Source organism: Triticum urartu, chromosome 4A (assembly GCF_056163025.1).
Source record: "Triticum urartu cultivar PI428250 chromosome 4A, HENAU_Tu73, whole genome shotgun sequence".
NCBI lineage: Eukaryota > Viridiplantae > Streptophyta > Magnoliopsida > Poales > Poaceae > Triticum > Triticum urartu.
In genome coordinates, this window is record NC_141876.1 from 87,544,087 (window position 1) to 87,558,676 (window position 14,590).

The 14,590-nt window shown below is 40.4% G+C and overlaps 1 long non-coding RNA gene across 2 annotated transcripts; it reads right to left on the reverse strand.

Moving 5' to 3' along the window:
* Positions 1-8,218: 8,218 nt before the first annotated feature.
* LOC125550838 (uncharacterized) lies at positions 8,219-11,437 on the reverse strand. 2 transcript variants are annotated; one of them, XR_015600414.1, is made up of 5 exons: positions 11,299-11,437; positions 10,838-11,166; positions 10,169-10,268; positions 9,993-10,074; positions 8,219-9,909 (listed from the first exon to the last, which is right to left on the reverse strand). It is a non-coding gene; the product is annotated as an uncharacterized LOC125550838 (long non-coding RNA). The 2 variants fall into 2 exon arrangements; XR_015600413.1 differs by having other exon boundaries at positions 10,169-10,271.
* Between the last annotated feature and the right edge of the window lie 3,153 nt (positions 11,438-14,590).

Consider the following 14,590-nt stretch of genomic DNA (forward strand, 5'->3'; position numbering starts at 1 on the left):
TAGTTTTCACTTTTATTTGATGCACCATGCTGGTATGCGATAGTCCTTGGTTGATTTATAGAATTCTCATTGCACTTCACTTATATCTTTTGAGTATGGCTTTATAGAATGCTTTCATGTGCTTCACTTATATCATTTGAAGTTTGGATTGCATGTTTCTCTTCACATAGAAAACCGCCATTTGTAGAATGCTCTTTTGCTTCACTTATATCTATTAGAGCATGGGCATATCTTTTGTAGAAAGAATTAAACTCTATTGCTTCACTTATATCTATTTAGAGAGATGACAGGAATTGGTCATTCACATGGTTAGTCATAAAATCCTACATAAAACTTGTAGATCACTGAATATGATGTGTTTGATTCCTTGCAATAGTTTTGCGATATAAAGATGGTGATACTAGAGTCATGCTAGTGGGTAGTTGTGGATTGTAGAAATACTTGTGTTGAAATTTGTGATTCCCATAGCATGCACGTATGGTGAACCGTTATGTAACGAAGTTGGAGCATGAAGTATTTATTGATTGTCTTCCTTATGAGTGGCGGTCGGGAACGAGCGATGGTCTTTTCCTACCAATCTATCCCCCTAGGAGCATGCGCGTAGTACTTTGTTTCGATGACTAACAGATTTTTGCAATAAGTATGTGAGTTCTTTATGACTAATGTTGAGTCCATGGATTATACGCACTCTCACCCTTCCATCATTGCTAGCCTCCTCGGTACCGTGCATTGCCCTTTCTCACCTCGAGAATTGGTGTAAACTTCACCGGTGCATCCAAACCCCGTGATATGATACGCTCTGTCACACATAAGCCTCCTTATATCTTCCTCAAAACAGCCACCATACCTACCTATTATGGCATTTCCATAGCCATTCCGAGATATATTGCCATGCAACTTCCATCATCATCATATACATGACTTGAGCATTTATTGTCATATTGCTTTGCATGATCGTAAGATGGCTAGCATGATGTTTTCATGGCTTGTCCATTTTTTGATGTCATTGCTACGCTAGATCATTGCACATCCCGCTACACCGCCAGAGGCATTCATATAGAGTCATATCTTTGTTCTAGTATCGAGTTGTAATATTGAGTTGTAAGTAAATAAAAGTGTGATGATCATCATTATTAGAGCATTGTCCCATGATCAAAATAAAAGTGGCCAAAGAAGCCCCCCAAAAAGATAGAGGGCAAAGAAGCCTACAAAAAAAGAAAAAAAAAAGAGAAGGGACAATGTTACTATCCTTTTACCACACTTGTGCTTTAGAGTAGCACCATGTTCTCCATATAGAGAGTATCTTGAGTTATCACTTTCATATACTAGTGGGAATTTTCATTATAGAACTTGGCTTGTATATTCCAACGATGGGCTTCCTCAAATGCCCTAGGTCTTCATGGGCAAGCAAGTTGGATGCATACCCACTTAGTTTCCAGTTTGAGCTTTCATACACTTATAGCTCTTAGTGCATCCGTTGCATGGCAATCCCTACTCCTCGCATTGACATAAATTGATGGGCATCTCCATAGTCTGTTGATTAGCCGTGTCGATGTGAGACTTTCTCCCTTTTTGTCTTCTGCACACAACCTCCATCACCATATTCTATTCCACCTATAGTGCTATATCCATGGCTCACGCTCATGTATTGCGTGAAAGTTGAAAAGGTTTGAGAACATCAAAAGTATGAAATAATTGCTTGGCTTGTCATCGGGGTTGTGCATGATTTGAATATTTTGTGTGGTGAAGATGGAGCATAGCCAGACCATATGATTTTGTAGGGATAACTCTCCTTGGCCATGTTATTTTGAAAAGACATGATTCCTTTATTAGTATGCTTGAAGTATTATTATCTTAATGTCAAATGATAGACTATTGCTTTGAATCACTCGTGTCTTAATATTCATGCCATGATTAGATTACTTGATCAAGATTATGCTAGGTAGCATTCCACATCAAAAATTATCTTTTTTATCATTTACCTACTCGAGGACGAGCAGGAATTAAGCTTGGGGATGCTGATACGTCTTCGTCGTATCTATAATTTTTGATTGTTCCATGCCAATTTTCTACAACTTCCATATACTTTTGGCAACTTTTTATACTATTTTGGGACTAACATATTGATCCAGTGCCCAGTTCCAGTTCTTGTTTGTTGCATTTTTTTGTTTCGCAGTAAATCCATATCAAAGGGTGTCCAAATGGGATAAAAACTGACGTAGATTTGATACGTCCATTCTGCATCATGCTTTTATATCGATATTTATTGCATTGTGGGCTGTTATTACACATTATGTCACAATACTTATGCCTTTTCTCTCTCATTTTACAAGGTTTACATGAAGAGGCGGAATGCCGGCAGCTGGAATTCTGGGCTGGAAAAGGAGCAAATATTAGAGACCTATTCTGCACATCTCCAAAAGTCCTGAAATTCCACGGGGATTATTTTCAGAATATATAAAAAATATTGGGCGAAATAAGTACCAAAGGGGGGCCACTCACCGTCCACGAGGGTGGGGGCGCGCCCTACCCCCTGGGCACGCCCCCTGCCTCGTGGGCCTCCTGGTGGCCCTCTGATGCCCATCTTTGCCTATATGGAGCCTTTCGTCGAGGAAAAAATCATAAGCAAGCTCACGGGAGGAAACTCCGCCGACACGAGGCGGAACCTTGGCGGAACCAATCTAGGGCTCCGGTGGAGCTGTTCTGCCGGGGAAACTTCCCTCCGGGAGGGGGAAATCATCACCATCATCATCACCAATGATCTTCTCATCAGGAGGGGGTCAATCTCCATCAACATCTTCACCAGCACCATCTCATCTCAAACCCTAGTTCATCTCTTGTATCCAATCTTTGTATCCAAACCTCAGATTGGTACATGTGGCTTGCTAGTAGTGTTGATTAATCCTTGTAGTTGATGCTAGTTGGTTTACTTGGTGGAAGATCATATGTTCAGATCCATTATGCATATTAATACCCCTCTGATTATGAACATGAATATGCTTTGTGAGTAGTTACATTTGTTCCTGAGGACATGGGAGAAGTCTTGCTATAAGTAGTCATGTGAATTTGGTATTCGTTCGATATTTTGATGACATGTATGTTGTCTTTCCTCTAGTGGTGTCATGTGAACGTCGACTACATGACACTTCATCATTGTTTGGGCCTAGAGGAGGGCATTGGGAAGTAATAAGTAGATGATGGGTTGCTAGAGTGACAGAAGCTTAGACCCTAGTTTTTGTGTTGCTTCGTAAGGGGCTGATTTGGATCCATATGTTTCATGCTATGGTTAGGTTTACCTTAATACTTCTGTTGTAGTTGCGGATTCTTGCAATAGGGATTAATCATAAGTGGGATGCTTGTCCAAGTTAGTATAGTACCCAAGCACCGGTCCACCCACATACCAAATTATCAAAGTATCGAACGCGAATCATATGAACGTGATGAAAACTACCTTGACGGTAATTCCCATGTGTCCTCGGGAGTGCTTTACTTTATATAAGAGTTTGTCCAGGCTTGTCCTTTGCTACAAAAAGGATTGGGTCATCTTGCTGCACCTTATTTACTTTTATTACTTGTTACTCGTTACAAATTACATTATCACAAAACTATCTGTTACCGATAATTTCAGTGCTTGCGGAGAATACCTTACTGAAAACTGCTTATCATTTCCTTCTGCTCCTCGTTGGGTTCGACACTCTTAGTTATCGAAAAGGCTGCGATAGATCCCCTACACTTGTGGGTCATCTAGACTCTTTTCTGGCGCCGTTTCCGGGGAGTGAAGCGCCTTTGGTAGGTGGAATTTGGTAAGGAAAATTTTATATTGTGTGCTGAAATTTACTGTCACTTGTTACTATGGAACATAATCCTTTGAGGGGCTTGTTCGGGGTATCTTCACCCCGACCATTAGAGCAAAGAGTTGCTCCTCAACCTACTGAATCTACTGAAAATGTTTACTTTGAAATTCCTTCGGGTATGATAGAGAACTGCTAGCTAATCCTTTCACAAGTGATGGAACATTACATCCCGATTTGCACCTAATCTATGTGGACGAAGTTTGTGGATTATTGAAGCTTGCAGGTATGCCCGAGGATGTTATCAAGAATAAGTTCTTCCCTTTATCTTTGAAGGGATATGCATTGACATGGCTTAGGCTATGTGATGATATTGGATCATGGAACTACCAACGATTGAAATTGGAATTTCATCAGAAGTTTTATCCTATGCATCTGGTTCATCGTGAATAATTGTATATATATTTTTTGGCCTCGGAAGGAGAAAGCATCGTTCAAGTTTGGGGGAGGCTTAAGTCAATGTTATAATCATGCCTCAATCATGATCTCTCAAAAGAAATGATTATTCAAAAAATTATGCTCGGCTTTCTCTTGATAATCGCTCCATGCTCGATACTTCTTGTACTGGCTCTTTTATGATGAAGACTATTGAATTCAAATGGGATTTATTGGAAAGAATTAAACGCAACTCTGAAGATTGGGATCTCGATGAAGGTAAGGAGTCAGGTATAACACCTAAGTTTGATTGCATTAAATCTTTTATGGATATCGATGCTTTCCTTGAATTTAGCACTAAATATGGACTTGACTCTGAGATAGTAGCTTCTTTCTATGAATCCTTTGCTACTCATGTTGATCTCTTTAAGGAGAAGTGGTTTAAATATAATCCTCCCATTGAAGTAAAAGTATTTGCACCTATTAAAGTTGAAGAAAAGTCTATCACTTATAATGATCTTGTTGTTCCCACTGCTTATATTGAGAAACCACCTTTCCCTGTTAGAATAAAGGATCATGCTAAAGTTTCAACTGTGGTTCGTAAGAGCAATACTAGAGCACCTACTCCCTCTGAGCAAATTAAAGTTGAACCTAGTGTTGCTATGATTAAAGATCTCTTGGCCGATAATATTGATGGGCATATTATTTACTTCTACAATGAATCTGCTAGAATTGCTAGACCTGATACTAAAAATAAACATAGACCTGTTGTAGGCATGCCTGTTATTTCTGTTAAAATAGGAGATCATTGCTATAATGGCTTATGCGATACGGGTGCTAGTGCAAGTGCAATACCTCGTTCCTTATAGAAAGAAATTATGCATGATATTGCACCTGCTGAGATAGAAGAGATGGATGTTACAATTAAGCTTGCCAATAAAGATACTATTTCACCAGTTGGGATTGTCAGAGATGTTGAAGTCTTGTGTGGGAAAGTTAGATATCCTGCTGATTTTCTTGTTCTTAGTTCCCCACAAGATGACTTTTGTCCCATTATATTTGGTAGACCCATCTTGAATACTATTAATGCTAAGATAGATTGCAATAAGGATATTGTTTCTATTGGTTTAGGGGGTATGTCTCATGAGTTTAATTTTTCTAAATTTCGTAGACAACCCCATGATAAAGAATTGCCTAGTAAAGATGAACTTATTGGTATTGATTCTATTGTTGTGCCTCCTAGTGATCCTTTAGAACAATATTTGTTAGACCATGAAAATGATATGTTTATGAATGAAAAAAGGAAAATAGATGAAGTATTCTTTAAAAAGGACCTATTTTGAAACACAACTTGCCTGTTGAAATCTTAGGGGATCCTCCTCCACCTAAGGGTGTTCCTGTGTTTGAGCTTAAACCTTTACCTGATAATCTTAACTATCTTTATCTCGATGATAAAGAGATATATCTTGTTATTATTAGTGCTAACCTTTTAGAGCATGATGAAAATAAATTATTCAAAACTCTGAAGAAGCACCGTGCTGCTATTGGATATACTCTTGATGATCTTAAGGGCATTAGTCCAACTTTATGCCAGCACAAAATAAAATTAGAGAAGGATGCTAAACCGATTGTTGATCACCAACGACAGTTAAATCCTAAGATGAAAGAAGTGGTAATAAAAGAAATACAAAAGCTTATAGAGGCAGATATAATTTATCCCGTTGCTGATAGTCAGTGGGTAAGTCATGTCCATTGTGTCCCTAAGAAGGGAGGTATTACTGTTGTTCCTAATGACAAAGATGAATTGATCCCACAAAGAATTGTTATAGGTTATAGAATGGTAATTGATTTCTGCAAATTAAATAAAGCTACTAAAACAGATCATTACCCTTTACCTTTTATTGATCAAATTCTAGACAAATTATCCAAACATACACATTTTTGCTTTCTAGATGGTTATTCTGATTTCTCTCAGATACCTGTGTCAAAAGAGGATCAAGACAAGACAACTTTTTCTTGCCCTTTCGGTACCTTTGCTTATAGATGTATGCATTTTGGTTTATGTAATGCACCTGCTACCTTTCAAAGATGTATGACTGCTATATTCTCTAACTTTTGTGAAAAGATTGTTGCGGTATTCAAGGATGATTTCTCCGTTTATAGAACTTCTTTTGATGATTGCTTAAGCAACCTTGATCGAGTTTTGCTGAGATGTGAAGAAACTAATCTTTTTTTGAATTGGGAGAAGTGCCACTTCATGGTTAATGAAGGTATTGTCTTGGGACATAAAATTTCTGAAAGAGGTATTGAAGTTGATAAAGCTAAAGTTGATGCTATTGAAAAGATGTCGTGTCCTAAGGACATTAAAGGTATAAGAAGTTTCCTTGGTCATGCCGGTTTTTATAGGAGGTTCATTAAGGACTTCTCTAAAAAAATTCGGCCTTTGACTAATCTCTTACAAAAAAACTTCCTTTTGTCTTTGATGATGACTGTGTAGAAGCCATTGAAATACTTAAGAAAGCTTTGATTTCTGCACCTATTGTTCAGCCTCCTGATTGAAATTTACCATTTGAAATTATGTGTGATGCTAGTGATTATGTTGTAGGGGCTGTTCTAGGACAAAGAGTTGATAAGAAATTAAATATTATTCAATATGCTAGTGAAACTCTAGATAGTGCTCAAAGAAATTATGCTACTACTGAAAAAGAATTTTTAGCAGTTGCATTTGCTTGTGATAAGTTCAGACCTTATATTGTTGATTCTAAAGTAACTGTTCACATTGATCATGCTGCTATTAGATATCTTATGTAAAAGAAGATGCTAAACCTAGACTTATTAGATGAGTTCCCTTACTATAAGAATTTGATTTGCATATAACTAGTACAAATGCCCGTGCGTTGCAAGGGGCGATAAAATTAATAGAACCTGCCCTGTGTGTCATTCCGCAACATTTCTTATATACAATTTTGACGAATGTCAGAAATAATGTAACTATTGGAAATCAGTTTTCTCTTAACAACATGAAGTTGCGTGGATAACAATAGTCATAAGACCAATTTAGCATCACCGCCTGCATGCGATACAATGCTCAATTCATCGGACGCCACCTCTCTACTCCCTCCATTCCAAATTAGATGACTTAACTTTGTACTAACTTTAATACAAAGTTGAGTCATCTATTTTGGAACAGAGGGAGTACGTAATACATATTTTGATTTTTCGACCCATTCCGTACGCGCGTGATGGATGAGGTGCAGATTTTCTTGTGTGTTCAAGCATAGTACAGCAGCAGGAACGTGCATTTCCTGCTCAAATATATCTAACTACTGAAATATGAACCAAATAGGGGACAATCTTGTGTTCAAGCACGAATTGTACAGTGGCAAAATAAGTAAGGCAAGAGCACACATATGTTTCTTCCACCAGGTTAGCAAGCCTTTCGGTGATGCTCCAGAGAAAACAGAAATTACCAAGCCACAACAACTATTTAAGCCACTCCCACCCACTGGATCACAACAAATTTGGTGTGAGTATTGTCATCCTCTTGAGCAGCAGATAACAGTAAATGGGAAAGCAAGCAAGCGTGTGTGCAGGCGCAGCTTCCATTACCAACGAGTACATTACCTTCTCCCTCGTTGCAGTTCCCCATCAATACCTTACCTTGTGATCATTAATTGGTTGTCGCTGCTAGATGTTGCTACCAACTGCCATAGTTGAAAGCGGATCAAGAAATCCACACAGAATTCAGTCTTTAAGGCAAAAAATCCAGGGATTGTACACAGAATTGTATCAAAGATAAACTAAAAAAAGTATCACACAATTGCTGCACAAATAGTGGGAACTTATTGTACCTTTCGATGTATAATGTTGCAGATTTATTTTATGTTCAGAGTAATTTTTCAGAGTTGCCTAACCTAGGATCCAAATATGAACAATTAGTGGAAATACCTATCTTGGCCCTCTTAGGCAAAGCAATTGTGATAATATCTCAAGTTTTAATATAAAACAAGAAAAACACTGTTAACTGGTAGGTTTCGATACTCTATTACTCTGAAGTCTAGACTCTCGAGCACTAAAATCAGCAGGCATATACAGCACAAACAAACAATGGGTTTGCTGAAATGTAAGTAATGAAAAATACAATTTAGATGCTTCTCAAAAGTTATCAAACACGATCTATTGCAACAATTTCACAGTAGATTGAAATTAAATGATCATGTACATATTACATGTTACACATTAGCTCTACCAGATAATTACTCTAGGGGGCACTGTACATTTTCTGACAAAATTGAACTGGGAACAATTTTCTCACGTCAAGTTGCAGGTTGTCAAGGTCCAAAAGGCGTAAAACAATGATTCCATTACACCATCAATTACATCAGAAGCCCTAATAACTCGATGGCTACAGCTAGCTAAGCTAATCTCAGCTTCAACCGATTACCTAGCTGCTAGCCGGTATGTTAATATAAATCTGATGGTTTTATGAAAAGAATATATAAAATTAAGATTTTGGTGAACAAAATATAAAATTATGATCTTGGTGAATATACAATTATGTCTTATGATCCTTATGCACATCAGTTAGACCTTTTTAGTAACAAGGCACAAAAAAGTATAAAGACACATGATTTATTGGCGAGTAATAAATGTCATAAAAAATAACATGCCATCCATTTCTAGATCTTAAACCCAGGAAACACAAGAGGTAATTCATTTTCCGTCATACAACTTGGCACCTATATGAATATCAGACACAAAAACCGAGAAGTGTTCGCTAGCTACCCAGAACTTGCTGCCACATTTGAACAATTTGACCTCTTAATTATATGCGGGGAAGAACAATTTGACCGTTGACATGATAAATTTAAATACCCTAAAAGAACACCAAACATAACACCTCTATACAGCATATATGTAGTCCAAAGAGGACGGATCAAATGGGCCGTCCACATGAGTATGTCCGCGACATCAAGTAGCCCTGCCATGAGCACGTGAGACCATGGGCAGCGGCCAGACGTCCGAGTTGATGAGGCCTGCTAGCTCCACTATTGTGGCTTATATTCAGTTTGCATCTCAGGTTTAGTTAGAAAATGAGATGATTAGAAAGTAAAATAAATTGTGCCATGATGCATGGTTTAGTTACCACCTCGGTACCTCCAGCCAGTTGTCCATCTGGTCAGCTCACTGCCAACGCTCCATTATTCATCACAACAGAACCTTCACAGCTTGCACACACCACCAAGGAAACTGGAGACACTTATTTTTCCTTCCATCCCTTTACTCTACTATTGATCTTGTCAGTTGGCATTTAGCACTTTTCCTTTATGAAGCAGTCGAATGATCGATAAATCAGACTGCATATAGTACCTTGTAGCTGATACTGTAGTTTGCTTTATTTTGTAGATTGGTCATTAGTGGCAAAAAATAGTGTACTAAATTCTATATCAGTAAACACAAAATGAAATAGGTGATCGATAACATAGGGGTAAGATCTGAAAGGGATGAGTTAAGGAACCACACCATTACACAACTCATGCTTAAAATAACTCCAAGTCATCTCCCTTGTTTTAGCCTCGCCACCATCATCGGAACCACACCACTACCTCGGCACGGCCTGGTTCTTTGGTAGAAAGAACATCTTTGATCACCATTTGTTTCATTCTTCAAGGTGAGGATTTCTCTACAATTGATAGAAAAACCAACCATTGATGAAAAAAAATTAGCACAAAAATAGATCAATAAGTTTGGCATCCTACTGTGTACCTGTATGGCCGCACGACCACAACTTTCCCTACCTCAATACATAATCCTCCCCTAGTCAATCTTCCTATTCATAAAAAATTACCTGTGAATAGAATTAGATCAACAAACATGGGATGTAAGAGAACACTTTCAGCTTCGCATGGGTCAAGCAAGTATCGACTGTATCCTACTGTTACCTTTCATTGTATTATGCTTTAGATCCAAGAACTCAGATGCATCAACTTGATGACTTTCTTTGAAATGAGAAGAGAACTCAGATGCATCAGTAGCCTTCCTCTGCTGTTGTTGTTGATGTACAATAAGAACACACAGAATGTAAAAGCTCCGTTTCAGAGACATGAAAGGACTGATAATACTGTAGTGGCATATCTAAAATACCTATGCTGCAGGAACATCTGTACAGGACATAAATAAAGTAGAATGCTTTCAGATTTGAGTACACAACCAAATTAAAACAATTCAATATCATTATCACAATACAGTTGGGGTTGGTGGCATCAACAATCATTATTATGTAGTACTGAAGACGATGATATGTACAAATATCCATTCTAGAGTTCTGAATATTTACAATAATTCAGTCCCACTATTTGATATCAATTGGTTTGCAGAGGGGAGGTAGTCCTGCAGAAGATTTGCGCTAGCCCGCGAAGAAAAATCTTAACTTCAAACAAAAATACGTCTGATCCATTCTTGCCAACCAAAAGAGATATTAATCTACGGAATCAAGTATACATAAGACATAAATCAATTCAGCAACCAACATGAATCAAGTCCCTAATTCAGCAACAACTAACAGGAATTACTCAACAATCAAGAACCAGGCGAGAGGTGGACGTCGTCACCGTGCGCGCGATGGCAAAGGACCTGGCTGTTCATCCTGCCGAACACGTGCTCCACCGCCGCGGCCACATCCGCAAACGGAGCGCCATACCACGCGAACTTGGCATTGCCCTCGTCGGCACCGCGCGCAGCGGCTAGGAGCTGGCCCTACATCTGGAACGCCCTGGACCGGGGACCCTGCAAGACCTTGTGCATCGCTGTGATCGCCACGCCGCCGCCCACCCGGGGCTATCCCTCTGAGGAAGAGCTTCTTGACGAGTAACAACCTAGTAGAACTTGTCCGTCTCCTCCAACCTCACCGCCTTGCCCCAAGCTGGCCGCCTTGTTGCCCCTGCCGGACATAAGAAAATATGCTCAAGGGATTAAATCAAATGAGAGAATGGAAGAGGCAAATTAGGAGAGAGAGGGAGGAGATAGCAGTACATAATGAATGGATGTAGCGTTGCCATGGCAGTCTACACACCAGGACTGCTACACGGGGAGTGCTTGAGAGGGGCAGGAGATTAGGCTGGATTGAGGACTCCACCGTGTCGTTGCTCTTGTCGGACCTCTCATCCACCCCGGACGACGCCCCATCCTCCAGCCCAGGCTCGCCCCTCTTCCTCTTCCTCCCGCTCTCTGGCACAGGGAAGAAGCAGGCCCCGCGGTCATCAATCCAGCCCATGGCGACCTCCTCGGCGGTGCCAGCGTCGATGCGCACCATCCACATGAAGTCGAACAGGAACTCCCTACCGCCATACGCGGCCTCTGCGAACACCCTCCCGTCCAGGAACGCCCGACGCAGAGGCACAGCCGCCTCGCCCTCGACATCAGCCCACGCACCGCTCTCGAAGCAGAGAAACCTGACCAGAGCGCCGCTCCGTCGTTCCGCCAGCCCCGGAGGAGCGGGGGCGGACCAGCGCCCCCGATGCCGCCGAAAGCCACGGCCGGCCGCGGGCGCGAGATGCGGCGGATTGAACCGATCTCGTCCGGATTCGGCGACGGTGGAGCGAGGACGGGCACCAGGGAGAGGGGATGGGGGCGCGGTGGCGATGGTAGCGAGCACGCCTTCCTTGAGCGCGACGCTTTGCGGAATCGGTCGACGACGGAAAGCGACGGGAGGTGAGAGAGATCAGAAGAGACAGGGATGAGGGGAAAATCAACGCCAGATCGACCTTTTTAGTTCCAGACTCGTGTTCGTGTTGGAGACGGACTGCTCCTTCGTGTGCGAGACGGACGACGACATGTTTTTCTCCCCTTCCCGGTTGATCCCCATACAGAGTGCGGGTTGATTCCATAAAAAATGAGGGACTTTTTTTTTATAAAAACGCCATGGCGGTGAATCCGAAGACTCAATCCGTGCTTTATTATTATTTGCATTTGTATATTATTGATAGAAAGGGAGCTAAGAACCCCGTTGCAGACAATTTGTCTAGGTTAGAGAATGTCCTTAATGACCCACTACCTATAGATGATAGCTTCTCTGATGAACAATTAGCTATCATAAATGATTCTCGTACTACTCCATGGTATGTTGATTATGCTAATTATATTGTTGCTAAGTTTATACCAACTAGTTTCACATACCAGCAAAATAAAAAGTTCTTCTATAATTTAAGACATTACTTTTGGGATGACCCACATCTTTATAAAGAAGGAGTAGATGGTATTATTAGACGTTGTGTACCTGAGCATGAACAGGAACAAATCCTACGCAAGTGCCACTCTGAGGCTTATGGAGGACACCATGCTGGGGACAGAACTGCACATAAGGTATTGCAATCCGGTTTTTATTGGCCTACTCTCTTCAAGGATGCCCGTAAGTTTGTCTTGTCTTCTGATGAATGTCAAAGAATTAGTAATATTAGTAGACGTCAAGAAATGCCTATTAATTATTCACTTGTTATTGAACCATTTGATATTTGGGGCTTTGATTATATGGGACCGTTTCCTTCCTCTAATGGGTATACACATATTTTAGTTGCTATTGATTACGTTACAAAGTGGGTAGAAGTTATTCCAACTAGTAGTGTTGATCATAACACCTCTATTAAAATGCTTAAAGAAGTTATTTTTCCGAGGTTTGGAGTCCCTAGATACTTAATGACTGATGGTGGTTCACATTTTATTCATGGCGCATTCCGTAAAATGCTTGCTAAGTACTCCCTCCGTTCCTTTATCTAAGGTGTATTATTTTCAGCATGTTAACCAAGGCACATAATTATGGACTATTTAGGATGAAATTACCCTTGTCTAATTAGTAGATTAGCGGCAAGTAAATCATTTAGGCTAGGAAAGGAAGAGATACACACAATCGGAAGAGAGACAGTTTCCTTTTCTTTCTCTACGAGGAGAGATACATGAAATCAGGGGAGAGATACTTTCCTTTCTCTGGAGGGCCAAGATCGGAATTACGAGGAATTAGAACAAATGCACCTTACATTGTGGAATTTTATCAAAAAACTAATACACCTTATATAAAGAAACGGAGGGAGTATGATGTTAATCACATAATTGCATCTCCATACCATCCACAGTCTAGTGGTCAAGTAGAACTTAGCAACAGAGAGCTTAAATTAATTTTGCAAAAGCCTGTCAATAGATCTAGAAAGAATTGGTCCAAGAAACTTGATGATGTATTATGGGCCTATAGAACTGCATACGAAAATCCTATGGGTATGTCTCCGTATAAAATGGTTTATGGTAAAGCATGTCACTTACCTCTTGAATTAGAAAATAAGGCATATTGGGCTATTAAAGAGCTCAACTATGACTTTAAACTTACCGGTGAGAAGAGGCCTTTTGACATTAGTTCACTCGATGAATGGAGAACCCAGGCCTATGAGAATGCCAAACTGTTTAAAAAAGTTAAAAGATGGCATGACATAAGGATACAGAAGCGTGAGTTTAATGTAGGTGATTATGTATTGCTATACAACTCTCGTTTAAGATTTTTTGCAGGCAAACTTCTCTCTAAATGGGAAGGTCCTTACATCATCGAGGAGGTCTATCGTTCCGGTGCCATAAAAATCAACAAATTCGAAGGCACAAATCCGAGGGTGGTGAACACTAAAAGAATCAAACATTATATCTCAGGTAATCCTATAAATGTTGAAACTAATGTTATTGAAACCATAATCCCGGAGGAATACATAAGGGACACTTTCCAGAATGTTTCAGACTACGAAAAGGAATAGGTACGTGGTACGATAAGTAAACCGACTCCAAAACAATTCTAATGGCAATTTTTCTCTGTTTTGGAATATTTAAGAAAATAGGAAAATAAGAAGCAGTCCGGGAAGGACACGGGGCTTCCACGAAGGTGGAGGGCGCGCCTACCCCCTGGGCGCGCCCCTGCCTCGTGGGCACCTCGTGTTCTCTCCGGACTCCGTTTTCTTGCACGATACTTCTTTTGGTCGGTAAAAGTTCACTATATAATCTCCCGAAGGTTTTGACCACCGTATCACGCAAATATTTTCTGTCTTTGTTTCGAGCTGTTTTTTGACAGATCTAGATCGCCATGGCGTCTTCAAGTGCCCCCAAGGACAAGTTCTTCAAGAAGGTCATCAACCCCTACCTCATGGAGGTGCTGCAACACCCTCAAGCCATTGAGATGTGTGAGGGGTTGCTGCATATCCGCGATGCCGAGGGACCAAGGAGGACCGGAAGCGTGGAAACAAGGCGGGAGGCATTGGAGCAACAAGTTTTCAAGTGCCAGGAGATGATGGAACGTGGACTCGACTCCAGTCATATAATGGTCATGGGGTTCATCAACA